This window comes from Aethalodelphis obliquidens, unplaced genomic scaffold, assembly GCF_003676395.1.
Source record: "Aethalodelphis obliquidens isolate GAN/ISIS:26980383/991018 unplaced genomic scaffold, ASM367639v1 scaffold5, whole genome shotgun sequence".
Classification (NCBI taxonomy): Eukaryota; Metazoa; Chordata; class Mammalia; order Artiodactyla; family Delphinidae; genus Aethalodelphis; species Aethalodelphis obliquidens.
The window spans coordinates 64754293-64781646 of record NW_020837949.1 but is presented as its reverse complement, the minus strand read 5'-3'; the positions used below and the strand labels follow the sequence as shown (position 1 = coordinate 64781646).

Genomic DNA, 27354 nt, shown 5'->3' with positions numbered 1-27354 from the left:
AAAAAAAGGTAGGGAACTGGGAGTTCTTTGACTCCAAGAAAGTGCTCCTCTATGAAATAACCTTAAGAAATTAGTTTATAAATTATTATATATACATAAACAATTTTTTAGATTTCTATACTGTTTTCTTTAGATTGCTAAGTATGAGAACATGACCTACTTTTCTCCAACTTGTGCCTCATAATGGGTATTTGCTCTATTTTATCCACAACTATTTTCTCCTAGAGTTACTCTTCTACAGAAAGCACTTCCAAAATTGACTCATTAAAAAGTTCTGCGAATCTTAATCAAAGATTCATAGTTTGTATTCATGTAGTTCACAACTTTGTGAATTGCCAATTTTTGTTGAATTATTTACATAAAAATGAATACATTTTAACTGTTCATTAATTGGCAGTGTCTAATAATATCTTCTATTTGCTACTTGCCTCGCGTACATTAAGAAAATGGTTCTGAAATTCAGTTGGCATTTTGGGAGGCTGGCCTAGATAATCCTATTTCTGGAGAATCACTGATGTATGCCAGAACATACTTTAAAAATCTCTTCTTAAAGTTACATCACTGTTTCCCTTAATCCTTAATTCAGTCCATGGACTCTATTTTTGTTTTAAATTGTTTGTCTTCTAACAGCTGATAATCTGGAAAAACTTCGGCTAACACCAGCCAACAGAAGGAAAACTCAGTAAACATGGTGTGACATAGCAGATAAGAGCATAGAACTATAAAGACAAACTGAGGGATATGAATCCTTTTTTGTCATCTCCTGAGTTACATTGAGTAGGTCTCTTAAACTGTCTGTGACTTAGTTTTCTTTTGTATAAAAAACGAGTAATAGCACATATCTTGTAGGGTAAAAATGAAGATTCAATGAGTTAATACATGTAAAGAGCTTCTCAGTGCCTGGGACATGAAAAGCACTCAGTAAATGTATGTGTTTTAGTATTTGTAAAATAGTTAGAAATAGTTAGAAATCCTATTTGTCTAGCAGTACCAGGAATCATAGCATGTTTAATTTTTTTCCACATAAAGAATAAATGAAAGTTAATCAATTGAACTTCTGTGATTACCGTTTGCACCAACCTGGCCTGAGAAACTATTGGCTTATGAAACTAAAAATAATCAAATCAAATCAAACATAGGACACGAGAATTTAAATTGACAAGGTCTTTTATTTTAAGAGGCATTGGCCGTGGTTCAAACCATGTGGAAAAGTGTTCAGAAATGTCCTTTGTTCATCAGGATGTTTAATCCTATACCGTAGGGAAAAAAAAAAAAAAACAATAGTTCTCAGGAAGCATATATACTATTCTGAAAAGAACTTATTCGCAAAAGAAATAGTGTCAGCTTCCTGATGGGCTTCTGGAGTTTGGTTCCCTCACTTGCCTCTCTAGAGGGACCTCTGTTTGAACCCCTGACACTAACGAGGTTCTGTGCAGTGCAGAATCTATGGCTAAAAGCTCGTGCCCTTGATGTTTTGCTAGCTTAAATTACCTTTTTTGATTTTGGAGCACATTATTCTGAAGGCTTACTCACATTCCAGCATCCTATTTACTTTCCTTTTACATGTTTACCTTTTTCCTGGTTTGTTCTTATAAATCTAGAGGTGCAAACCACGGAGTGTGGGTGCACACTGAGTGTCGCAGTGAGGGAGAAGGTGAAATGTTTTCCTAGTTCTCTGCAACCAGCCCCTGCAGACCTCCAGCCAATACTCACACTATACAGAAAGCTTTGAGGATAAAAATTCGAAGTGAGATCCAGAAGTTGTTTAAAAAATGTCTCAAGCGACTGAGTTGATAGTTACTTTTCCTATATTAATGTAACTTTAAAATGGCAAATGGCTTCTCCTCATAGGTATCTTTTTCTAATACTGTATATTTCATAAGTTATAACGTATATGGTCAATAATGTTACACATTTAAAAAATAACTGACACTCAAATTCCAATAGTGACCATAGTTCTACATGGATCAGTAGTAAATCTCTCAGACAAATTAGTCTTTACATTGACCAAAACAAAGTCGTTATATGCATATTAGGTGCCACAACATAAATTGAATTAAGAGGTGAGTGAAGAACAGCTTTTTTTTTTTTTTTTTTTTTTTGTGGTACGTGGGCCTCTCACTGTTGTGGCCTCTCCCGTTGTGGAGCACAGGCTCTGGATGCGCAGGCTCAGCGGCCATGGCTCACGGGCCCAGCCGCTCCGCGGCATGTGGGATCTTCCCGGACTGGGGCACGAACCTGTGTACCCTGCATTGGCAGGCGGACTCTCAACCACTGCACCACCAGGGAAGCCCCATACAGCTTTTTATACTACTTGATATGTGATACTTTCAGCCTTAATTCTCTACCACATTTTTACTGTTATCAAATTATTCCAGTGTCAGAACCATCAGCTGTCTGCTCATTAAGTGAAATAAAACAGGTAAAATGTCCTGTACAGTGTGTGGTGCATAAAGGGGTTCATTAAATATTATATTCTTACCTCCTTCAATTTTTATCCTTCAAAATGGGATATTAAGAATTTAATCAACTCCTTGATGTATATATAAGACTAGTGAGGGACTTCTCTGGTGGTGCAGTGGTTGGGAATCCGCCTGCCAATGTAGGGGACACGGGTTTGATCCCTGGTCTGGGAAGATCCCACATGCCCTGGAGCAACTAAGCCTGTGCGCCACAACTACTGAGCCTGCGCTCTAGAGCCTGCGAGCCATAACTACTGAGCCCGAGTGCCACAATTACTGAAGCCCGCATGCCTAGAGCCCACGTTCCGCAACAGAGAAGCCACTGAAATGAGAAGCCTGTGCACCACAATGAAGAGTAGCCCCTGCACGCCGCAACTAGAGAAACCCTGCACAGAGCAACGAAGACCCAATGCAGCCAAAAATAAATAAATAAAAAGACTAGCAAATTTGGTGATGGAATCAGGGACTAAAAGCTGCCTTACGATGTAGCTGGTTTATTCACTGAGTGGGGAGTTGGACGGAGATTACAAATTCAAGAAGTACTAAATGTTCTGTAAGCATTTGATTTTAAAAAAGAGGTCCCTCCTTCTTCTGCCCATATAATTCTGGGGGGTATGAATGTGGGAAGTATCCTTTACCAAGTTTCCAAGTTTACCTTAGACTTCGTCACGAAAGGAGAGCTCATTTTATTCTTCAGGAGGTCCAATACTGTTGAAAAAGATGTTCCAGGGTTAGTTGGGAATGTGGACAGCCAAGTTTGGACAGGGCAGTACCAGGAATATTACACATATATAGTTTTCGAACTTGAATCCCTTACTTCTCCTTGTCTCTGTCCCTGCTTTGTAATTCTTAGAAAAACTGCCTTCCTAGCTGAAATGGTCAGAAATTGTCCTTTAATGACTTAGTCATTGCTTCACGGCCTAAAAGCTATTATACTCCTATATAAAAGGACTCATAATTATATATGAGTTAATTACTTTAACTTTGCAAGCTTTAATATAGGGGATCCAAGAGTTAAGAATTCTTGTTCTCTAATATTTGAATTTTATGGGTTCCCCTTCTAGAAAGCTTAATCATTTTTTTGACTAGAATTTTGTTAAAATTAATCATCTTCAATATAGGTAGAACTAGTTACTCTATTAGTGTGAATGGATGGAGTAGAATGAATAAAGGTAAACTCCCACCTGGAAGCTTTCCTAACTAGAAGCCAAGCATCTTCTGGGCATACCTGCTTGTCTGGGATTTTGCACTAGGATTCTAGTTAGTCATATTGCTGTTTTGTTTTGTCCCCACCACCTCAGTTTTCCCCTCTCTATACCACTGCCAGTGCGATTATGGTCATATCATTACCCTATTTTAGAATTCTAGCACCAACTGGGTATTTGAGTCATTAAGGAATTCTTACTTTTTTTTTTCAGTTTGCTATTGGTATTGTGCTCATATTACAAAAAAGGAGTTCTTATTTTGTATTTATGATAGAAATGCAATATAAGTTAATTTTCTTAAGAATGATACGTGATTTTTATTTGCTTTGCGCTTTATCTTCTAGAATTAGGTGTTTTTTTAAAAATAGGCATTATTACTATATGAAAATCCTTCAATGGCATCTCATTTTTATGTTTATAATATTTCTTAACTTTTTAACAGTGTTAAAAGCCCTACCTACTTTTTAGTCAGATTGTTTTGCATTTACTCACAGTCCTGTATTCCAGATATATCAAGGTATTTGCTGTTGAGTTTTTTGATTCAAGACCCTTTTTAGTCCTGTGTATTTGTACTGTTCTAAGTTGAATACCTTCTTCCTTCCTCAGTGTTGCTAACTCCTGTTCTTCCTTAGTAACCAGTGCATATATATATTGTTGAAATTTGACTGTATCATACCTCATGGTACATATTCTGGCCCTCCCCACCCCTTTTTTAGACAGTGAGCTACTTGAGAGCAGATATTGTTTCCTAGCTTTATCTGGAGCGGCATATAGTAGGTACTTAAGTGCTGTTAAATGAATGAATACATTTGTAGCCCCAAATCATTTTCTCTTAGCCAGTGGACCTTCTTTACCATGTTTAACTCTTGGAGCAAAAATGTTTCTAACTAAGAACAAAATCTGTATACTTGGAACTGAGGCAGATCATGGGGTTGAGACTTAGATTTCCTCCTTTCCTCTTCCTCCTTCATTGCCCAAATCTTCCTCCACACTTCCCCTAAAAAATTCAAAACTGGAGGTTGGGACAAATGACATGCATGCATTCATAGATGCTCTGTTAAAAATCAAAACCAAAACCAAAAACCTCAATGCCTCTCCATATTTTTTAGCATTAATGACCTTCTGTCTGTCATTTCTTTTTTTGTTGTTGTTTTTTTGTTTGTTTTCAGATTTCATCTTTTTAATCAGCTTGGTGAAAGACATCCTAAACGCTACATGAAACACAACAGAATATTTATTTCTTCCAGTATTAAGAAAAAAATGACAGATATTTTTAAGAAACTTCTATATAGTCAAGGCAGAGATCTGGAGTAAAAAACACCTCTAAGTAATCATGTTCTTCATTTCTTATAGTTACAGTTAGAAATTGCTTCCTAATCACGATTAAACATTGTGTACAGGTGTTTAAAATGTTCCTAGATGCACATTACTTTAAAAAATCAGTATGGGCAAACATTTTTTGCTAGAACCGACATTCCTGAGAGCCCCAACTAAAAAACTGGTAAAAAATATCCAGACTCCACAAATGTCTCAGAATTTGTCTTTAAATGGGAGAAAAATTTAAAAAAAAAAACACATGGAACTTTATGAAAGGTCTTTAACAAGCTACCTTGGGAGCTCTACTCAAAAAAAGAAGTTGATGTAACTAAAACAGATGTTTCAGTGCAGCTCCAAAAATCTTTATAAATACAGCCATTTGGAGGGATGGTGCTGGATCAGAAGAAGTTTTATTCCTTGTGTATCTACATTAGGTGTACATGCCTCATCTCAGTTGTCATAATTATCCCTGTAATTTCCTCCTGAGTAGTGGTCATAACCACCCTGGCTTCTGCTGCCATAGTCTCTGGACCTTCCATATCCATATCCTCCAGGTCGGCTGTCATACCTGCCACTTCCATAGCCCTGGTCCCCACCACCTCTAGAGTAGCTGCGACCACGCCCATAGGCCCCAAAGGCACCCCCTCTTGTTCCCTGGGCCAACTTGCCCATGTGGTCTCCACGGATCTGACGACCGTCCAGAGACTCTCCATTCATGGCTCTCATGGCATCTGAGGCATGCTCTGGATTGGTGAAGGTGATGAAGCCAAAACCCCGGGATTGCTGAGTCTCCCAGTCCTTGACAACAACCACCTCAGAAATAGGTCTGAAGCTGCTGAAGTGGTCTTCCAGAGCCTGCTCATCAGTGTCGAAGTTGAGCCCTCCCACGAAGAGCTTCCCTTCTTCAGAGGACATGGCGGTAAATTCAAGTCCTGGAAATTAAGTAAAAGGCCGAAGAAACGGCTACCGCCAAGAAGCCGAGAGACTGGGCTGTCATTTCTTTTTGTAGGCTAGACTAGAGGATAATTCACACAGATTTCCCTATTCACAGGAGTATCTGGAATGCATTTTTAGATGAAGTTAATATCACAAATTGTGGCTATCAGTTTTGATATTATCAAAGAAGTATTAAAAAGAACTTGTCTATCTTTAATGCAGATTATAATCTTACAGCACAATAGTAAAATAGTGTCTCACAAGGGAGCTCTTTCTTTTTTCTTAGATTGTGGTTTTTTTTTTTTAACATCTTTATTGGGGTATAATTGCTTTACAGTGGTGTGTTAGTTTCTGCTTTATAACAAAGTGAATCAGTCATACATAAACATATGTTCCCATATGTCTTCCCTCTTGCGTCTCCCTCCCTCCCACCCTCCCTACCCCTCCAGGCTGTCGCAAAGCACCGAGCCAATATCCCTGTGCCATGTGGCTGCTTCCCACTAGCTATCTACCTTACTACGTTTGTTAGTGTGTATATGCCCATGACACTCTCTCGCCCTGTCACAGCTCACCCTTCCCCCTCCCCATAACCTCAAGTCCGTTCTGTAGGAGGTCTGCGTCTTTATTCCTGCCTTACCCCTAGGTTCTTCATGACATTTTTTTTTCTTAAATTCCATATATATGTGTTAGCATACGGTATTTGTCTTTTTCTTTCTGACTTACTTCACTCTGTATGACAGACTCTAGGTCTATCCACCTCATTACAAATAGCTCAATTTCGTTTCTTTTTATGGCTGAGTAATATTCCATCGTATATATGTGCCACATCTTCTTTTTCCATTCATCCGATGATGGGCACTTAGGTTGTTTCCATCTCCGGGCTATTGTAAATAGAGCTGCAATGAACATTTTGGTACATGACTCTTTTTGAATTTTGGTTTTCTCAGGGTATATGCCCAGTAGTGGGATTGCTGGGTCATATGGTAGTTCTATTTGTAGTTTTTTAAGGAACCTCCATACTGTTCTCCATAGTGGCTGAACCAATTCACATTCCCACCAGCAGTGCAAGAGTGTTCCCTTTTCTCCACACCCTCTCCAGCATTTATTGTTTCTAGATTTTTGGATACAAGGGAGCTCTTTATGCACTGCTGCATTGGAAGTTTATTTGAAGAAGTGGAAGAATTTGATCACTCTTTGGAAATAAATTCAGCTATTTCTCATGACTAAGTTTCCCTTATACTTAGAAAGAAAGCCTTTATTGTTTTCCCTCAAAACAGTGCTGTTTGTCTACTATTTTATCTAAGGAACATTTTGTCAACCAAAAAATAATTCCTCATACAAGTGCAGATTCATTAGTGTAATTTAAATTAATTCTTGTCAAATATAGTGAGTTTGAAAAATGAAAACGTGTGGCTATAGAATAATGAAAAGGCATTTTTCTCAGGTTGTTTTTCTGCCACACTTAGGAAGTGGGGAAGAGGGAAGGAGAAAGTGAGAATGAGAGGGGGAATGGAAGGAGGAGGTGGGGAGGGGGAAAAGTACTCCATTCAGTTGTAACTATTCAGAAGGTAAACGTGCATTTCTTTTTTTTTTAATAATTGAAATTTCCTCTGTCTTTATATGCCTTTTGAAAAATTATCTAACATTGTAGAAGTAATTTTTAAAGTATTGGATGCTTATGGCTCTTAATACCTTGCCTTTGCAGAGGCACAAGTAATAATTTACTCAGTAACAAGCAATAACATCAAAAAAGGAGTTTCATTTACTTAGAACCTGAATAGTATACACTCTGAAAGGCTTTAACGTTTTTTTTTCCTTTTTCTTTACTTTATTAAAGCATTATGAAATTTTGAATATATGTCAGCTCTGTGCCAATCTCAAATTTGTTTACTTAGTCGTTCTTATTTTTTCCCTTGTTAAACATGCGTTTCTGAGGTCTAAATATCGGCATCTGATGGGAATTCTGATACGGTAATGATAGCTTCATTAAATCACTGTGATAACATAATGCCTGGGATTCACTTTCAATGGCTTCAAGATGTCTTATGTTCTTGTATCTGTCTGAATTTCTGTATAGTTTATTTTCCTTCATAATGCCAAAAGAAGACACACAACCTGTAGTAGTATGCTACTTGAATGATCTAAGTTGTTTGAACAAGCAAGGAGACATTTTTCTTTCGCTGATTCATTTCATGTTCTATTGAGTTGAGCACTTATATTTTACTATCAATAGTATAATTTTTTAGAAAATTAACATGAATAATGTGCAGCCATGGAAAACTTTTCCTTGCTAGGTTCTTTGGCCGGTCTAATAAATTAAATTGATATAAGACAGACTAACAGAAGAAACAAATTTAGTTATGTACATATGGGAACCCCACAAAGACATGACACTTAAAGGCAGTCAGCCAGTTGAGGCTTATATGCTATCCTGAGCTAAGGGTAGAGATATGGGTCTGGGGCTTCAAAGGGGAGATGGGTGATTGACAGGAGGATGAGAAGAACAGATGTTTGGTAATCAGATATTTACCCTGCTATGTAGAGGAGTCTTTCAGGTAATGTTACCTCTGGTAATCGCTCTCTCCTGGATTCAGCCCCCTATCCAAATTCTTTTAGGCAGTTAAGAGGGAGGTAAAAAGCTCTTCCTGAGTCTGCTGGTTTTGACTGCCTTCAGCCCCAAATAATTCACCTGCTAAAGTGGTGCATTTTAGGGTGGCATATTCTGCTCCCTTCACATATCTGCTTCTAAAAGCATGGAATCTAAGAATAAATTATTCCAGATTAGACATGTATTAGTGTTAATGAAAACTGAAATTGAGTTACATTTCCTATAATTTCTATTTTTCAAACAAAAGCCCACTCTATATATTTTATTGAATTATTATTTAAAATGTATAATAATAATTTAGATTTTTCTTCCATTTTTATTGAGATAATTGACATACAGCACTGTAACTTTAAGATATACAGCATAATTAGTTGACTTACATCATGAAGTGACTATCACATTAAGTTTAGTGAATATCATCTTCTCATGTAGATACAAAGTTAAAGAAATAGAAAAAAGTTTTTTTCTTACTATGAGAACTGTTAGGATTTACTCTTAACAAATTTCATATAGAACACACAGCAGTGTTGTTTATGTTGTATATTACATCTCTAGTACTTATATATCTTATAACCAGAATCTTGTCCCTTTGACTGGCTTCATCCAGTTCCCTCTCCCCCACCCCCATTATTTAGATTCTTGAAAAAAATCTTTTTAAAAATATCTTTTAACAAATATCAATCTTCTAATATATGTGTATACATGTATATAACATAGTGTCACATTGCTTGTAGTAGTATGAATGAAATTTCATGAAAATTCCTGGGAAATGAAAAACAAATGTTATTGAAGTTGAGTGTATATAATCAGAATGACAAAGTAAGAAATTATTCTTTTTTAATGTGGAAGGGGACAAAAATGTATTAAAAGTCCAAAAATGTATTAAAAGTCCAAAGATCAGGGCTTCCCTCGTGGCACAGTGGTTGAGAGTCCGCCTGCCGATGCAGGGAACACGGGTTCATGCCCCGGGCTGGGCCCGTGAGCCATGGCTGCTGAGCCTGCGCGTCCGGAGCCTGTGCTCTGTAACAGGAGAGGCCACAACAGAGAGAGGCCTGTGTACCGCAAAAAAAAAAAAAAAAAAAAAAAAAAGTCCAAGGATTAAATATATATTATGTAAATTGTTAAATCTGAAAGTACTTTGAGTACTTTCACTATATTTTAATTTCCTAAAACATTAAAAAAAGACAAGTCAGTTACTAAGAAATTCAAAATCATTTTTTCAAGGATAATATTAAAAGATCAATTAAAATGGCATTTGACAATATGTGGGATATAACATTATTTAGAAAAATAATAGTAGGCTTGAGTCATCTAGCTTTGCCGTCTCTACCTTCCTTATTTCCCACCATCAGCCTTCTCATTCACTTTTATTTTAAAAGCCTTTTGCACATAGAAGTGAACTACTCTCTCCCAAGATGTGCCACTGTCCTAGGTGACTTTAATATCTAACCTGGTGAACCGACACTTCTTTGAATTTCTCAGTTCTGATGATTTCTACCTCCCATCCATGTTAACCATCAATTCATATAAGAGGAGATACTAACATTAGAAATAGAAAAACTATGTCTTTTTAGTTCATATTTTACTTCTCCAGCATCCCATTTGCATTCTTCTAGCTACAGTCCTCTATTTCATTTTATTCATTCCTCCCTTGGAGATCCAAAGCCATTTGTCTTGATGGTTCTCTTTCTGGAGAACCCCCTTGGAAGCCAAAGTATTGCTAGTAACTAGCAACAGTAACTAGTTTAGCCTAACCTGGTCCAATCTTTCTCTTTCACAGAATATTTGTGGAAGGTTGGGAAAAACCCTTGGTGTTTATTATTGGATGTGACTGAAAGGATATGAGGCTAAGGTTTCTATGGCCATTTGCTCTTTAGGAAACACTTTGACACCTATTGTACCTGGGAATGAAACCAAAAAAAGCATGTTTTATACCCAAGCATGCAGATATTCCAAGTCCTGATATTTGAGCCCTGGGTCTTCTGGCATTAAGCTAACTCATCCCTTGGACTTCTCATTTACTTGAACCAGTTCATTACCTTTTCCTTTAACCACTTTGTTTCTGATACTTATACCAGCCATTCCTCACTGATAAAATCTGTAACCTTGATTTCAAATCTCATTTTCAGACCATAACTTTATCTTTCCAGCTTTCGGTCATATTACTTCACTTCTTTAACTTCTGAAATTGCTGTTCCCTTGACTCTTTAATGCCTAGGTAGATCTTGGCACATAGTATGTCTTGATAGATATCTGTCAAGTAAATGAGTGAATTGAAGGAGTTAGTGATATGACTCTTCTGTTTAGCTCTCTCCTCTCTTCAGTTTTTTTTTAATCTCATTTATATATGACAAAACCACTTTATTGACAATACCCTCTACTCCACTATCCACCATTTTTAATCTCATCTCCTTGGTAAAACATTAATTTTTCATCAGTCCAACTGTCCTGTCTTCTCCATGATGCCACCTTGGCCGCTAAGCACATAGGACCATGCCACCCACTTTTGTAGGAAATGAACTCTATGACAGAGGAACTCTCTAATTCTCACCTGCGCACCTAAAATTTAACTTGACATCATACTTTCTCTTTCCCTTCTGATAACAGTGAACAGCGTGATTCTTCTAAGGTTTGTTCCTCCATCTGGGCTCTGGGTTCCATGTCTTCCCAGCTGGTTTGGGGTCTTCTGTTAATCAGTTATTCCTTCCTAATACTATATCTTTAACCTCAACCTTGCTGTTTTTACTTTCTCATACATGTTTATTTTCTTTTTGTTTCTCCTTCAAATTCACATTCTCTTCTAATTTTTTTCCCCCTCCCTCCTCTTAGCCAAACTTCTTGGAAGAGTTGTCAGCATATCTTAACCTGAATTTTTTCACCTGCCATTTTATTCAATTCAGTGAAATCTGGGTTACTCCTATGTTCTTAACTGTTAATGCGCTTCTCAAGAAAACCTAATAAGCTTTCTCCACCATCTAATAGACCTCACAAATGAAATACTAGGCACTTTTCATTTTACTTTTGTTTTTATTCTCAGTTGCTTAGGAAAGCCTTCTTTGATACTATAGGCTATATTTGATCTCCCTCTCATAAACTGCTATAGCTTTCTGTAGTTTAAATTCAGTTTCTTGATCTTGATAATCAGTTTCTTGCTATAATTACACAGAATAATTGTATATTTGCATGATAATTAGACTAATACTTCCTCTTCTACCAGCTTCTATATGCTATGAGAGAAGAGACTATGCATATTTTGTTCATCCTTTTAGCCACAGCCGCTCGTGTACTTCTTGCTACATAGAATTGATTAAATATTTTTAAATGATTGTAGAGAGATTATCTAAGTCAATATGGTAGGCAGAATAATGGCCTCCATAGATGTCCATGTCCCAACTCCTAGAACTTGTGAATATGGCGTTTTACATGGCAAAAGGAATTTTGCAGTGCATTTAAATTAAGGATGTTCAGATGGGGAGATTATTCTGGATCATCTGGGTGGGTAAAATGTAATAAAAACAGTCCTGCTAAGGGAAAGAGCAAGGAAGGAGAATCACAAGATGTGACAAAGAGGGTGGAGTGATACAGCTACAAGCCAGGTAATGCAGGTGGCCTCTAGAAATTAGAAAATACAAGAAATGGTTTCTCCCTTACAGCTTTCAGAAGAAATGCATTTCTGTGGACACCTTGATTTTAACTTCATGAGATCCATTTCAGACCTCTGTCTCCAGAGCTGTAAGATAATAGATTTGTGTTTTAAACCACTAAATTTGTGGTAATTTGTTATAGTGGCAGTAGGAAACTAATACATGGACCAATTTGATCACATCACTCTTCTGACTAATACCATCAGAGACATGTGTTCTCAAATTTCCAGATTCTTCACATGAATGACATACAGCATCTAAAATTGGCTCCTTTTAATTGCATCAGCCTTATTTTGATCACATACTAATAACCTTAGTAGAATATTACAACTATAAAAGACTTCCAGCTCCCCCAATAATTACATTCTCCTTTACCTTAAATCTTTGCCTGTTCTATTCCCTTGGCCTCAAAATTCCTCCCATCTGACCACTTTCTCCAAAATCGAGGATATATGTATAGTATAACCAGAGGATATATTGCATGGTCATCTCATTATTTATAAGGTTCATATAATTTTTTTTTTGGCTTTTTAAAATCACTGTTTTTTCCATTTGGTAGAGGTTTTTTTTTTCCCATACAAATATTTACAACAATTTTTAACTCCCCAAAACCATACATAAACGATAAATACCATGCTATTAAAAGTGTTAAATTTGTACAAAAATACCTTAAAGTTTAATACTTGTTTGTTACAAATAAAAATACATATTTAAGTGACTCGTGATCTTTTTTTTTTTCCTTAACATGATTCTTTTTTATACTTTCTTGCCCTGGTGGTTCTGAGCTATGATTGAAATAATACATTTCTTCGCACAAAAAAGAATGGTGAACTTTTTCCTTAAACAAAGGACACAGTGTTCAGATGCTTTACCTAAGCAGTTGTTTGAATTATTGACCAAAATAAAAATGGAAAATAATTGTTTCAGTATGGAGGTTCTACAATTAATATACAGATCTATTTTTTTATATTCACCAAATAACAGTTATTAGTGTAACTATTCAAAATATCTGAAAAAATGAAAACAGTTGCTGACACACATTAAAAGCAACTGTCACCATTTATTGCTTTGAGGGATGATAATAATTGGCAATGTATTTTGTGAAAAATGTATTTACAATTTCAGTAAGTGGCATGGCTCAGAACAAAAGACAATCCAGTGTCATTTTTAAGTACATGTGCTGTACATCCCTCAATATAACCAGTTTTCAAAACATGTCAAGCAGTATGAGTTTGATTTGCCTATCATTAAGATAAACTTCATTTTAATAGACTCTTCATTCTCTCTTAACTTCTTAGTCTTGAATTTTAAAAATAACTAATTCTCAGTGTTGCTAAACACCCTAATTCATTATCAGAGATTTTTCAGCTATTAAAAATGTTTCCTTAAAAAGAAAACAGGTCACAAGACATACCCTGTTTGATAATTTGTTGCACAGGGAATAGCATGCATCTTAGTTAAAATCATTCCTATACTTGGGCAAAACATTTACCACCACCTATTACGGTCGCCTACATGCATCATTGCTGAAACGTAAGATGATTTTATACCTGTACCCCTCCCATAGCAGCAGTTCCAGCAGTTGACCAAACTAGTTCTCCTAGTAGAGCCAGCTTTATGAAAAGCCTGTTGGTTAAATTCTTACATGAATGACTTCGTAGTAAGAAACTGATTTCAAAGCGAATTAAGGAAATTATCATAGAGAACATGTTCAAACAGACATTTCTCATTTTAAAAAGGAATAGGAAGATGGACTTGTAAAAAATTTCCTCTGATGTTAATTGTAGAGAGGGGTGGCCTGCCTGTTTTTCTTTTTCTCTACCCTTGGGCTTGGCAGGGGTTTGCCTGTCATATACCACAGTGATAACCATAAAGAAACCTCTTCAACTTGAAAGGGGAAGTGAACATGAGCCATGAGATTTAAAAGACCCCTGTGCTTGCAGTTAATGCCACGTGATTATCTGTGCTTCAAATGTCACAAAAATCTTAAAGGGAATTTTTTTTAGCACCATGTAGATACCGTCTTTTGTCCTGCTTTATAAAAAGCGTTGCTATAATGTATTAGTGGGTTCCTGTATCTCCAAATTACCACTGTGACTCGACTGTTGGAAAAAAGCACTGTTCTGTTCACTCCATTCTCCTCCTGGTAGAGTCTGCTCTATGGACTTCTGTGAAGCCAGGGGGTTTCTACTAATAACCCGGTCCAGCTTATTACCAGATTCTGCTATGAGAGGTACAACAAGGCAGTAGTCAAAGTCTCTCTTTCGGTCATGATTAACCTGTAAGAGCCTATCGTAGGGTTTAAGCCACCAAGATCTGGCCCAGCTGGGCGAATATTTTTGACACATACTCCTTTCTCCAGCAAGCCGTCTGCTACACTGAACCCGAAGTCCTCCATGTCAGAGCCCTTGTACAAGGTCACCAGATCACCGGTTTATCATAAAATGATACAACTCAGACAGAGCCAGATGGAAGTGTTGCTTTGGGGCAAATTATGTGGGAAGGGTGCAGAGCCTCCATGCTCTCTGAGCGCACGACTCTCCCTGCATCCCCACGTGCTCACCAACCCGGAAGCTCCTGGAGATCCATCCTTTTGGGTTCTTATAGAGGCTTCATTACACAGGCACAACTGTTTAAGTCATTGGCCTTTGGTGATGGGTTCATATAATTTAAAAATAATACAACTTTTACATTTGTCTATCTGTTGGATATCCTAAACTGGGTTGATATCTGAGGTATAATCATAATAAGTAAAAGCCAGAAGGACTTGGAGCTTATCAAGCCCAACCTTCTTATTTTATCCATATATGGCAGCTGAAACTGAGTCATCATCAATGATGTGACTGATACATTTTACCAGACTGAGGGCGGTAAAGTGAGGGAGATGATAAACCAGCTATCATAGCCTCCTGCATTATTTTTGGAAGAACAGAACAGAGAGGGATAAATAAACTTTCTTATGAAATACACATACACACCTCCAGCAATTTTGACAGCTCAAATATTATGATAAATTTATAGAAGAAATTCGGGATTGGCGTTTTTCAATTGTCATTCTTGCATAATTCCGCCTTGACTGTAGTGGAGATGGTGATGATAAAGATGATGAATGGTGATGCTGGAGGTCCCGATTCAGGGGTGGCTCCAAATTTTGAGTGACCTAAATTAAAGCTAGAGCAATTTTAGGAGGGCTCTATAGAAAATATATCTATAATCACACAAATACAGATTTACATTTGAAATGATTATTTAGACTGAGAAAAGAAATCAGAGTTCTATGTCTTCAGAAGCTGGTAGATACCATGGCCATTGCAACATCCTGAAAAATAATGTCATGTTATCAATTAACTGTCTAAAACACTTCTACAATATATTTTCCTATGTTTTAGCTGCATACTTTGACCACTTCTTCATATGACAATAATTTCATATATTTTTCTATAAAAAGAACAAAGTATGAATGTCTTTCCTGTAGTATGATTGTGTGAATTTTTATTTTGTTTTAATTTTTTTTGAATTTTTATTTTAAATTGATAGTACAGAAAAGTTGCTTGCAGCCTCACAACTTTTTTACGATGTCATATAAAATTCTAGGATTGTCACAGTTGAGAGAACCTCTTTGTTTCATCATATATGGTTATAAAAGCTGGAGTAATTTTCCAACAACCATCTTCTGGCTACATTTAAGCATGTTTCTCTTCTAATACCTACATACTTCTCGTGCTGGGCCCTGCAGGGAACATTCAAAATACACTATGATCTCTGGCCCTGTACTTCCATGAAAAAATCATTGGCTGAGTGGTCACTAGGAATATGCTTGAAAGTCATTCCTAAGCCCAGACAGCTACAATTACATAAATATACATAAACATGACTAAAACGCAAATGTATTTTGCAATATTTGTTCTCAAAATCAGTTGTGCCTTAGATGAATATCAAAACAATGCTTGTAGCCTGTTTAATGGCACCCAGAATATGGGAAGAACCACAGAGCAGAAGCAGTGAAAAGAGCCAGTGGTCTTAATAGAAAGTGGCTAAAATCTCATTTGTAAAAATTTTGTAAAAGCATATGACCATGTGAACATACTTCTATGACATCTCTAGGACTTTGGAAGAGTTTGATGCCATTGAGAATATAGATCCTTATACTTCACTAGCCTGTGTCACATTTAACTCAGATAATATTTTCCGTACATAGTGTTTTAGAGTTTGCATGAGTCAAGGCCTAAGATGACCAAATTACTTTCTTGGAAACAAACATTTCAAAATTCTCAAGAGTGGAAGCTAATTTAGAATTCTGAGGAAACAAGCTAGGAATAGTGCTATGATGATAGTTAAAAATGGAATAAATCACAGGTGTTGGCTTCCAGATTATTGCTGAACAAGGAAACACATGATGCTGGCTTTTCCTTATGCTTTGTCTATGCTCTTTGTCATCATGAATTTGCGTACTGCTTTTATATCGAGAATTTAGACTTTGGCAAAACATTGAATAGAACACAGCCTTGTGACTTCCCACTAGATAGCTCTTCCAATCTAACACTATTTAAAAATATTATTTGGTTAGCTGATTCTTTAAAACTATTCTGCTACAATGAGATTTTAATAGTGTTTGCTTTAATTGTTTGTACTAGATAACTGATGTAATACTGCTGATTCTCTGTAAAAAACAAAAACAAAAGAACCCACCAAAAAACTGTATGTATCTCAATTACATACCTAGACCTGTAGTGCTGTATTAGAACCCAAGACACTCCACACAGATGGATTTAAGTCATCATTCAGTAAGAAATTGAGTAATGCAATTTTAAGTAGCTTGTGGTAGGGAAACTTAGAGATATCTTTAAAGCTTGCATAACAACTAGCTCTGAGCTTATGAACTGTGGGAACTTCATAAATGTTGATTGAATGGATCAGTGTACCAAGAGTAATTATGAATCACTTGTACCAAGAATAATTTGATTTCAAACTGTTTAATTTAGGAAAAACTGTAGTTAAAAGAAATATTTTAAAAAGTAATGTGTCTTTTTGGTATGAGACCTTTTTTTCCCTGACATTTTCAACTAAATAAAAAATTTCCAATAATCTTTTGGGAGAACAAAATAAGAAATGTAAAATTAAAGACTTTGAGGAACAGTTTTGATGATATATACTCTTAAATTAAAAGCCTATATACTTCTCTGTTTATAGCATGTATGCCTGTAGTAACTAACACGGTGCTTGGCATGTATTTGACTATTATAGTAATGATTAGTGCTGTTCACCAAATGTTATTGACTCCCCAGTTTCTGGGCATATGATAGGACTGACATTCTCCCCGTAAGTTGAAGAAATTAGATATGTCATCCATTTGGTTTGGCCAATGGAATGTTAGCAGAAGCAAAAATTTGAGAGTTGGTGAGTGGTACAGAATTGTCTACTCTCCTTCTGTCCCCCCTCTCTACTTTGTCTTGGCAATTTTTGTAACATGGAGTTGAAGCCCCTCTCAGCCTGAGTCCCTGAAACAATGAAAGATTGTTTGTAACTGCAGCATAACCTAGCCTATTCAGATTAATATAGCTATATAAATAGATATAGAAAGATAAAGTATATTCTGCTTTACTTTGTGTCATATTTCTGTTAACGTTGTCAGTGTTGTTTGATTTAAAAATGTACAGAGCATTCAGGCCTTGGGGTTGAATTAGGCAGTCTTACCTGAATTAATAAATTACTAAATAATGTTAAACCATATTACCCAAATAGTCTATATTATATAAATATTAGCATCTAAGATATACTTTGGATATCTCTTTTCTCCCCGCTCCAAGCATGAATAGAAATATTTAAAATAATTTAAAAAATTATGTATATATACATATAATCCTTAATCTGTAAAGGTAAGCAGCAGTTGAGTTAAATAGCATATGAGAATCTTTATAGTATTCATGATGCAATGACTACCCTGATAGTTTTGTAATGCATTTAATTGGAATTTTTATGAGCTGATAAATCTTAAATTGGCTACACATGGAGATATTGTGATATCATTTAGGATGAGATATATTTAAGCTAATCGTTAATATTTGTGGAGATAGAATTTTTAGTTCACATATAATGACATTTAAAAAAATTCTGTTTTAATAATGTGTAACAGTAAAAAATCTAGTTGTGAGAAGCAATGGTCATTCACAAATACCACATCTTCTTCATATTTACATAAATTTATCTCTTTCATATGGATATTGAGTTCTGTCATGTTTTTTAAGAAAGATGCTATTCAAAGCTTAGCTATATTTTTTCCAGGTGATCTACAGCTAATCAAGAAGAATTTCTACATTCTAATTTTCTTTATCCCAATATTTAATACTTTCAAAGAAGACAAACTTCAAAGATGTCAATTTTATATAAAGCCTAGTAAGAGTGGGAGGGTGGAAGTTATTAAATCACATATGATTGCTCAAAATTATTCAATATTTTCTAGTAAGTTAATTGGAGCAGGATGAGAAGGTATATTTTACTAAATCCACACAGATAAGCTTATTACTTCTTTCAAAACCGATTATTGCTTTGCATTTCTCAGTGCTGAATCTTCTCCCAATCTATCTTTCAAATATAGTGACCTATTCTTTTGGAACTTGGAGTGATTCTTTCTCAGTTCTCCAATGCTTACTGATTACCATCTAGTGCCCGGATTTTTTTTTTTAATTTTATTTAATTTATTTCTTTTATACAGCAGGTTCTTATTAGTCATCAGTTTTATACACATCAGTGTATACATGTCAATCCCAATCACCCAATTCATCACACCACCACTACCACCCCCCACCCGCTCCTTTCCCTGCTTGGTGTCCATACGTTTGTTCTCTGCATCTGTGTCTCAGTTTCTGCCCTGCAAACTGGTTCATCTGTACCATTTTTCTAGGTTCCACATATATGCATTAATATACAATATTTGTTTTTCTATTTCTCACTTACTTCACTCTGTATGACAGTCTCTAGATCCATCCACGTCTCAACAAATGACCCAATTTCGTTCCTTTTTATGGCTGAGTAATATTCCATTGTATATATATACCACATCTTTATCCATTCGTCTGTCGATGGGCATTTAGGTTGCTTCCATGACCTGGCTATTGTAAATAGTGCTACAATGAACATGGGAGTGCATGTGTCTTTTTGAATTATGGTTTTCTCTGGCTATATGCCCAGTAGTGGGATTGCTGGATCATATGGTAATTTTATTTTTAGTTTTTTAAGGAACCTCCATACTGTTCTCCATAGTGGCTGTATCAATTTACGTTCCCACCAACAATGCAAGAGGGTTCCCTTTTCTCCACAGTCTCTCCAGCATTTGTTGTTTGTAGATTTTCTGATGATGCCCATTCTAACTGGTGTGAGGTGATACCTCATTGTAGTTTTGATTTGCATTTCTCCAATAATTAGTGATGTTGAACAGCATTTCATGTGCTTCTTGGCCATCTATATGTCTTCTTTGGAGAAATGTCTATTTAGGTCTTCTGCCCATTTTTGGATTGGGTTTTTTTTTTTTTTTTTTACTATTGAGCTGCATGAGCTATTTATATATTTTGGAGATTAATCGTTTGTCCATTGATTCGTTTGCAAATATTTTCTCCCATTCTGAGGGTTGTCTTTTTGTCTTGTTTATGGTTTACTTTGCTATGCAAAAGCTTTGAAGTTTCATTAGGTCCCATTTCTTTATTTTTTGTTTTTATTTCCATTACTCTAGGAGGTGGATCAAAAAAGATCTTGCTGTGATTTATGTCAAAGAGTGTTCTTCCTATGTTTTCCTCTACGAGTTTTATAGTGTCTGATCTTACATTTAGGTCTCTAATCCATTTTGAGTTTATTTTTGCGTATGGTATTAAGGAATGTTCTAATTTCATTCTTTTACATGTAGTTGTCCAGTTTTCTCAGCACCACTTATTGAAGAGACTGTCTTTTCTCCATTGTATATCCTTACCTCCTTTGTCATAGATTAGTTGACCATAGGTGCGTGGGTTTATCTATGGGCTTTCTATCTTGTTCCATTGATCTATGTTTCTGTTTTTGTGCCAATACCATATTGTCTTGATTACTGTAGCTTTGTAGTATAGTCTGAAGTCAGGGAGTCTGATTCCTACAGCTCCGTTTTTTTGTCTCAAGATTGCTTTGGCTATTTGGGGTCTTTTGTGTCTCCATACCAATTTTAAGAGTTTTTGTTCTAGTTCTGTAAAAAAAAATGCCCTTGGTAATTTGATAGGGATTGCGTTGAATCTGTAGATTGCTTTGGGTAGTATAACCATTTTCACAGTATTGATTCTTCCAATCCAAGAACATGGTATATCTCTCCATCTGCTGGTATCATCTTTAATTTCTTTCATCAGTGTCTTATAGTTTCTGTATACAGGTCTTTTGTCTCCCTAGGTAGGTTTATTCCTAGGTATTTTTTGTTGTTGTTGTTGCAGTGGTAAATGGGAGTGTTTCCTTAATTTCTCTTTCAGATTTTTCTTCATCAGTGTATAGGAATGGCAGAGATTTATGTGCATTAATTTTGTATCCTGCTACTTTACCAAATTCATTGACTAGCTCTAGTAGTTTTCTGGTAGCATCTTTAGGATTCTCTATGTATAGTACCATGTCATCTGCAAACAGTGACAGCTTTACTTCTTCTTTTCCGATTTGGATTCCTTTTATTTCCTTTTCTTCTCTGATTTCTGTGGCTAAAACTTCCAAAACTATGTTGAATAAGAGTGGTGAGAGTGAGCAACCTTGTCTTGTTCCCGATCTTAGTGGAAATGCTTTCAGTTTTTCACCATTGAGGATGATGTTGGCTGTGGGTTTGTCATATATGGTCTTTATTATGTTGAGGAAAGTTCCCTCTATGTCTACTTTCTGGAGGGTTTTTATCATAAATGGGTGTTGAATTTTGTCGAAAGCTTTCTCTGCATTTATGGAGATGACCATATGGTTTTTCTCTATCAATTTGTTAATATGGTGTATCACATTGATTGATTTGTGTATATTGAAGAATCCTTGCATTCCTGGAATAAACCCCACTTGATCATGGTGTATGATCCTTTTAATCTGCTGTTGGATTCTGTTTGCTAGTATTTTGTTGAGGATTTTTGCATCTATGTTCATCAGTGATATTGGCCTGTAGTTTTCTTTCCTTGTGACATCCTTGTGTGGTTTTGGTATCAGGGTGATGGTGGCCTCGTAGAATGAGTTTGGGAGTGTTCCTCTGTCTGCTATATTTTGGAAGAGTTTGAGAAAGATAGGTGTTAGCTGTTCTGTAAATGTTTGATAGAATTCGCCTGTGAAGCCATCTGGTCCTGGGCTTTTGTTTGTTGGAAGATTTTTAATCACAGTTTCAATTTCAGTGCTTGTGATTGGTCTGTTCATATTTTCTATTTCTTCCTGATTCAGTCTTGGCAGGTTGTGCATTTCTAAGAATTTGTCCATTTCTTTCAGGTTGTAAATTTTATAGGCATGGAGTTGCTTGTAGTAATCTCTCATGATGTTTTGTATTTCTGCAGTGTCAGTTGTTACTTCTCCTTTTTCATTTCTAATTCTATTGGTTTGAGTCTTCTTCGTTTTTTTCTTGATGAGTCTGGATAATGGTTTATCAATTTTGTTTATCTTCTCAAAGAACCAGCTTTTATTTTTATTGACCTTTGCTATCATTTCCTTCATTTCTTTTTCATTTATTTCTGATCTGATCTTTATGATTTCTTTCCTTCTGCTAACTTTGGGGTTTTTTTATTCTTCTTTCTCTAATTGCTTTAGGTACAAGGTTAGGTTGTTTATTCGACATGTTTCCTGTTTCTTAAGGTAGGGTTGTATTGCTATAAACTTCCCTCTTAGATTTTTTTTTGCCACATCCCATAGGTGTTGGGTCGTCGTGTCTCCATTGTCATTTGTTTCTAGGCATTTTTTAATTTCCTCTTTGATTTCTTCAATGATCACTTTGTTATTAAGTAGTGTATTGTTTAGCCTCCATGTGTTTGTATTTTTTACAGGTCTTTTCCTGTAATTGATATCTAGTCTCATAGCGTTGTAGTCGGAAAAGATAACTTGATACAATTTCAGTTTTCTTAAATTTACCAAGCCTTGATTTGTGACCCAAGGTATGATCTATCCTGGAAAATGTTCCATGAGCACTTGAGAAAAATGTGTATCCTGTTGGTTTTGGATGGAATGTCCTATAAATATCAATTAAGTCCATCTTGTTTAATGTATCATTTAAAGCTTGTGTTTCCTTATTTATTTTCATTATGGATGATCTGTCCATTGGTGAGAGTGGGGTGTTAAAGTCCCCTACTATGAATGTGTTACTGTTGATTTCCCCTTTTATGGCTGTTAGTATTTGCTGTATGTATTGAGGTGCTCCTATGTTGGGTGCATAAATATTTACAATTGTTATATCTTCTTCTTGGATCGATCCGTTGATCATTATGTAGTGTCCTTCTTTGTCTCTTCTACTAGTGTTCATTTTAAAGTCTATTTTGTCTGATATGAGAATTGCTACTCTAGCTTTCTTTTGGTTTCCCTTTGCATGGTATATCTTTTTCCATCCCCTTACTTTCAGTCTGTATGTGTCTCTAAGTCTGAAGTGAGTCTCTTGTAGACAGAGTATATATGTGTCTTATTTTTGTATCCATTCAGCCAGTTTGTGTCTTTTGGTGGGAGTATTTAGTCCATTTACATTTAAGGTTATTATCGATATGTATGTTCCTATTCCCATTTTCTTAATTGTTTTGGGTTTGTTGTTGTAGGTGTTTTCCTTCTCTTGTGTTTCTTACCTAGAGAAGATCCTTTAGCATTTGTTGTAAAGCTGGTTTGGTGGTGCTGAACTCTCTCAGCTTTTGATTGTTGGTAAAGGTTTTAATTTCTCCATGAAATCTGAATGAGATCCTTGCTGGGTAGAGTAATCTTGGTTGTAGGTTTTTCTTCTTCATCACTTTAAATATGTCCTGCCAGTCCCTTTTGGCTTGCAGAGTTTCTGCTGAAAGATCAGCTGTTAACCTTGTGGGGATTCCCTTGTGTGTTATTTGTTGTTTTTCCCTTGCTGCTTTTAATATGCTTTCTTTGTATTTAATTTTTGACAGTTTGATTAATATGTGTCTTGGTGTGTTCCTCCTTGGATTTATCCTGTATGGGACTCTCTGTGCTTCCTGGACTTGATTAACTATTTCCTTTCCCATACTAGGGAAGTTTTCAACTATAATCTCTTCAAATATTTTCTCAGTCCCTTTCTTTTTCTGTTCTTCTTCTGGAACCCCTATAATTTGAATCTTGGTGCATTTAATGTTGTCCCAGAGGTCTCTGAGACTGTCCTCAGTTCTTTTCATTCTTTTTCTTTTTTCTGCTCTGCAGTAGTTATTTCCACTATTTTATCTTACAGGTCACTTATCTGTTCTTCTGCCTCAGTTATTCTGCTATTGTTCCCATCTAGAGTATTTTTAATTTCATTTATTGTGTTGTTCATCGTTGCTTATTTCATCTTTAGTCCTTCTAGGTCCTTGTTAAATGTTTCTTGCATTTTTTCTATTATATTTTCAATATTTTGGATCATCTTTACTATTATTACTCTCAATTCTTTTTCAGGTAGACTGCCTATTTCCTCTTCATTTGTTAGGTCTGGTGGGTTTTTATCTTGCTCCTTCATCAGCTGTGTGTTTTTCTGTCTTCTCATTTTGCTTATCTTACTGTGTTTGGGGTCTCCTTTTTGCAGGCTACAGGTTCTTAGTTCCCGTTATTTTTGGTGTCTGTCCCCAGTGGCTAAAGTTGGTTTAGTGGGTTGTGTAGGCTTCCTGGTGGAGGGGACCTAGTCCCTGTGTTCTGGTGAATGAGGCTGGATCTTGTCTTTCTGGTGGGCAGGTCCACGTCTGGTGGTGTGCTTTGGAGTGTCTGTGGGCTTATTATGATTTTAGGCAGCCTTTCTGCTAGTGGGTTGGGTTGTATTCCTGTTTTGCTAGTTGTTTGGCATAGGGTGTCCAGCACTGTAGCTTGCTGGTCATTGAGTGAAGCTGGGTGTTGGTGTTGAGATGGAGATCTCTGGGAGATTTTCGCTGTTTGATATTACGTGGAGCTGGGAGGTCTCTTGTTGACCAGTGTCCTGAAGTTGGCTCTCCCACGTCAGAGGTACAGCAGTGATGCCTGACTGCAGCACCAAGAGCCTTTCATCCACACGGCTCAGAATAAAAGGGAGAAAAAGTAGAAAGAAAGAAAGAGGATAAAGGAAAATAAAGTAAGGTAAAAGAAAATAAAGTTATTAAAATAAAAAAATAATTATTAAGAAAATAGTTTTTAGAAGGTAAAAAAAAAACCCAATAAAAAATGGACGGGTTGAACCCTAGGACAAATGGTGTAAGGAAAGCTATACAGACAAAATCTCACACAGAAGCATACACATACACACTCCCAAAAAGGGGAAAATGGGGAAAAAATAATAAATCTTGCTTTCAAAGTCCACCTTCTCAATTTGGGATGATTCGTTGTCTCTTCAGGTATTCCACAGATGCAGGGTACATCAAGTTGATTGTGAAGATTTCATCCGCTGCTCCTGTCGCTGCTGGGAGAGATTTCCCTTTCTCTTCTTTGTTTGCACAACTCCCGGGGTTCAGCTGTGGAGTTGGCCCTGTCTCTGTGTGTAGGTCGCCGGAGGGCGTCTGTTCTTGCTCAGACAGGACTGGGTTAAAGGACCTGCTGATTAGGGGGCTCTGGCTCACTCAGGCCGGGGGGAGGGAGGGGTATGGAGTGTGGGGCGAGCCTGCGGCGGCAGAGGCTGGCGTGACATTGCACCAGTCTGAGGCGCGCTGTGCGTTCTCCCAGGGAAGTTTTCCCTGGATCCCGGGACCCTGGCAGTGGCGGGCTGCACAGGCTCCCGGGAGGGGAGGTGTGGAGAGTGACCTGTGCTCGCACACAGGCTTCTTGGTGGCGGCAGCAGCAGCCTTAGCGTCTCATGCCCGTTTCTGGGGTCCGTGCTGTTAGCCGCGGCTCACACCTGTCTCTGGAGCTCCTTTAAGCAGTGCTCTTAATCCCCTCTCCTGGCGCACCAGGAAAGAAAGAGGGAAGAGAAAGTCTTTTGCCTCTTCGGCAGGTCCAGTGTTTTCCCCGGACTCCGTCCTGGCTAGCCGTGGTGCACTAACCCCCTGCAGGCCGTGTTCACACCGCCAACCCCAGTCCTTTCCCTGTGCTCTGACCGAAGCCCGAGCCTCAGTTCCCAGCCACGCCCGACTCGGCGGGTGAGCAGACAAGCCTCTCGGGCTGGTGAGTGCTGGTCGGCACCAATCTTCTGTGGAGAAATCTCTCCGCTTTGCCCTCTGCACCCCTGTTGCTGCGCTCTCCTCTGCAGCTCCGAAGCTCCCCGCTCCACCACCCGCAGTCTCCGCCCACGAAGGGGCTTTTAGTGTGTGGAACCCTTTCCTCCTTCATGGCTCCCTCCACTGGTGCAGGTCCCGTCCCTATCCTTTTGTCTCTGTTTATTCTTTTTTCTTTTGCCCTGTCCAGGTACGTGGGGAGTTTCTTGCCTTTTGGGAGGTCTGAGGTCTTCTGCCAGCGTTCAGTAGGTGTTCTGTAGGAGTTGTTTCACGTGTAGATGTATTTCTGATGTATCTGTGGGGGGGAAGGTGACCTCCGCCTCTTACTCTTCCGCCATCTTCCCCCTCTCTCCCAGGTTGTCTGTTATCATTTTTTTTTTCTTTTGCTTTCCTGATTGGTTGGTTTCCACTACCCTGTTTTCTAGATTGCTGATCCAGTCTTCTTTTTTTCTTTTTTTTTTGGCGGTATATGGGCCTCTCACTGCTGAGGCCTCTCCCGTTGCGGAGCACAGCCTCCGGATGCGCAGGCTCAGCGACCATGGCTCACGGGCCTAGCCGCTCTGCGGCATGTGGGATCCTCCTGGACAGGGGCACGGACCTGTGTCCCCTGCATCGACAGGTGGACTCCCAACCACTGCACCACCAGGGAAGCCCTATCCAGTCTTCTTTATCATCTATTCTGCTGTTTATTCCATCTAGTGTGTTTTTCATTTCAGTTATTGTATTCTTCCGATCTGATTGGTTCTTTTTTATTTTTTCTATTTCTTTACTGAAGTTCTCACTGTTTTCATCCATTATTCTCCCGAGTTCAGTGAGTGTTTTTATGACCATTACTTTGAATTTTTTGTCAGGTAAGTTACTTATCTGTGTTTTGTTTGGTTCTTTTCCTGAGGTTTTGTCTTTTTCTTTTGTTTGGAACGTACTCCTTTATCTCCTGTTTTTGGCTCTCTGTTCCTATGTTTGAGGTGGATCAACAATGTCTTCTGGTCTTGAAGGTGTGGTCTTTTGTGGAAGGTTTCCTGTGGGACTCAGAAGAGCAATGCCCCACTGGTCACCAGAGCCAGAAACTCCAGGGAGTTAGAGTGGGCCCACCTGTTTTATTGGTGCTGTGCTTGCTTGGCTGCTGTGGTACACAGGTGTGCAGGGGTGACCTCTGGCACAGCTCTCTGTGAGACCAGTCTGTGGCTGTTGTGTGTACCCTAGTGGGTGGGACTGGACCCCCAGGGTGGGTGCCACTTTGAAGGGGCCCTTGCCAGGGTGGTTGGATTGGGTGTGAGTCACAGGGGAATTCTGGGGTGGGGTAAGTGGTACTAGAAAGATAGGTGGCAAATGTCAGAAATGGTACCTGCCAGCACTGAGCTAGCTAGGTAGAAGGAGAATTTGAAAAATGCCACCTTCCAGTGCTTCAGTCCCTGGAGAAAGTTCCAACAGATCCTTGACCTTTGGCACTTTGCCTACAGTTAGTCCGTGAATCATTTTCTTGTGTGGCCCAAGTACTTTTCAAATGCCTGCTTCTGTGCTGGGTCTCAGAGCAAGTGAATTTGTGTATAAGCCCTTTAAGAGTGAAGTCGTGGTTTTCTACAGCACTCAGTTTCTCCTGATTATAAACCTCTTTGGTTTTCAAAGACAGATGTTAACAGAGCTCATCTTCCTGATGCAGTTCCCAGGGCTGGGGTGCCTCATATGGGGCTTGAACCCCTTGCTCCTTAGGGAGGACCTCTGCCTTTGTGATAGCCCCTTTTGCTTGTGGGTTGCTACAGCAGGGATGTAGGTCCTGACTAGATTTTGTCTCTGCTTCTCCTACCCATCTTGATAGTTTTTTCTTTATATCCGTAGTTGTAGAAGAGCTTTTCTGTTAGTCTTCAGGTTGTTCTCAGAGTT

General features: G+C 37.7%; 1 pseudogene; it reads right to left on the bottom strand.

Annotated features, from left to right (window-relative positions):
• Positions 1-4837: 4837 nt before the first annotated feature.
• On the bottom strand, positions 4838-5961 carry LOC113618422 (RNA-binding protein 3 pseudogene; annotated as a pseudogene).
• Positions 5962-27354: the final 21393 nt, after the last annotated feature.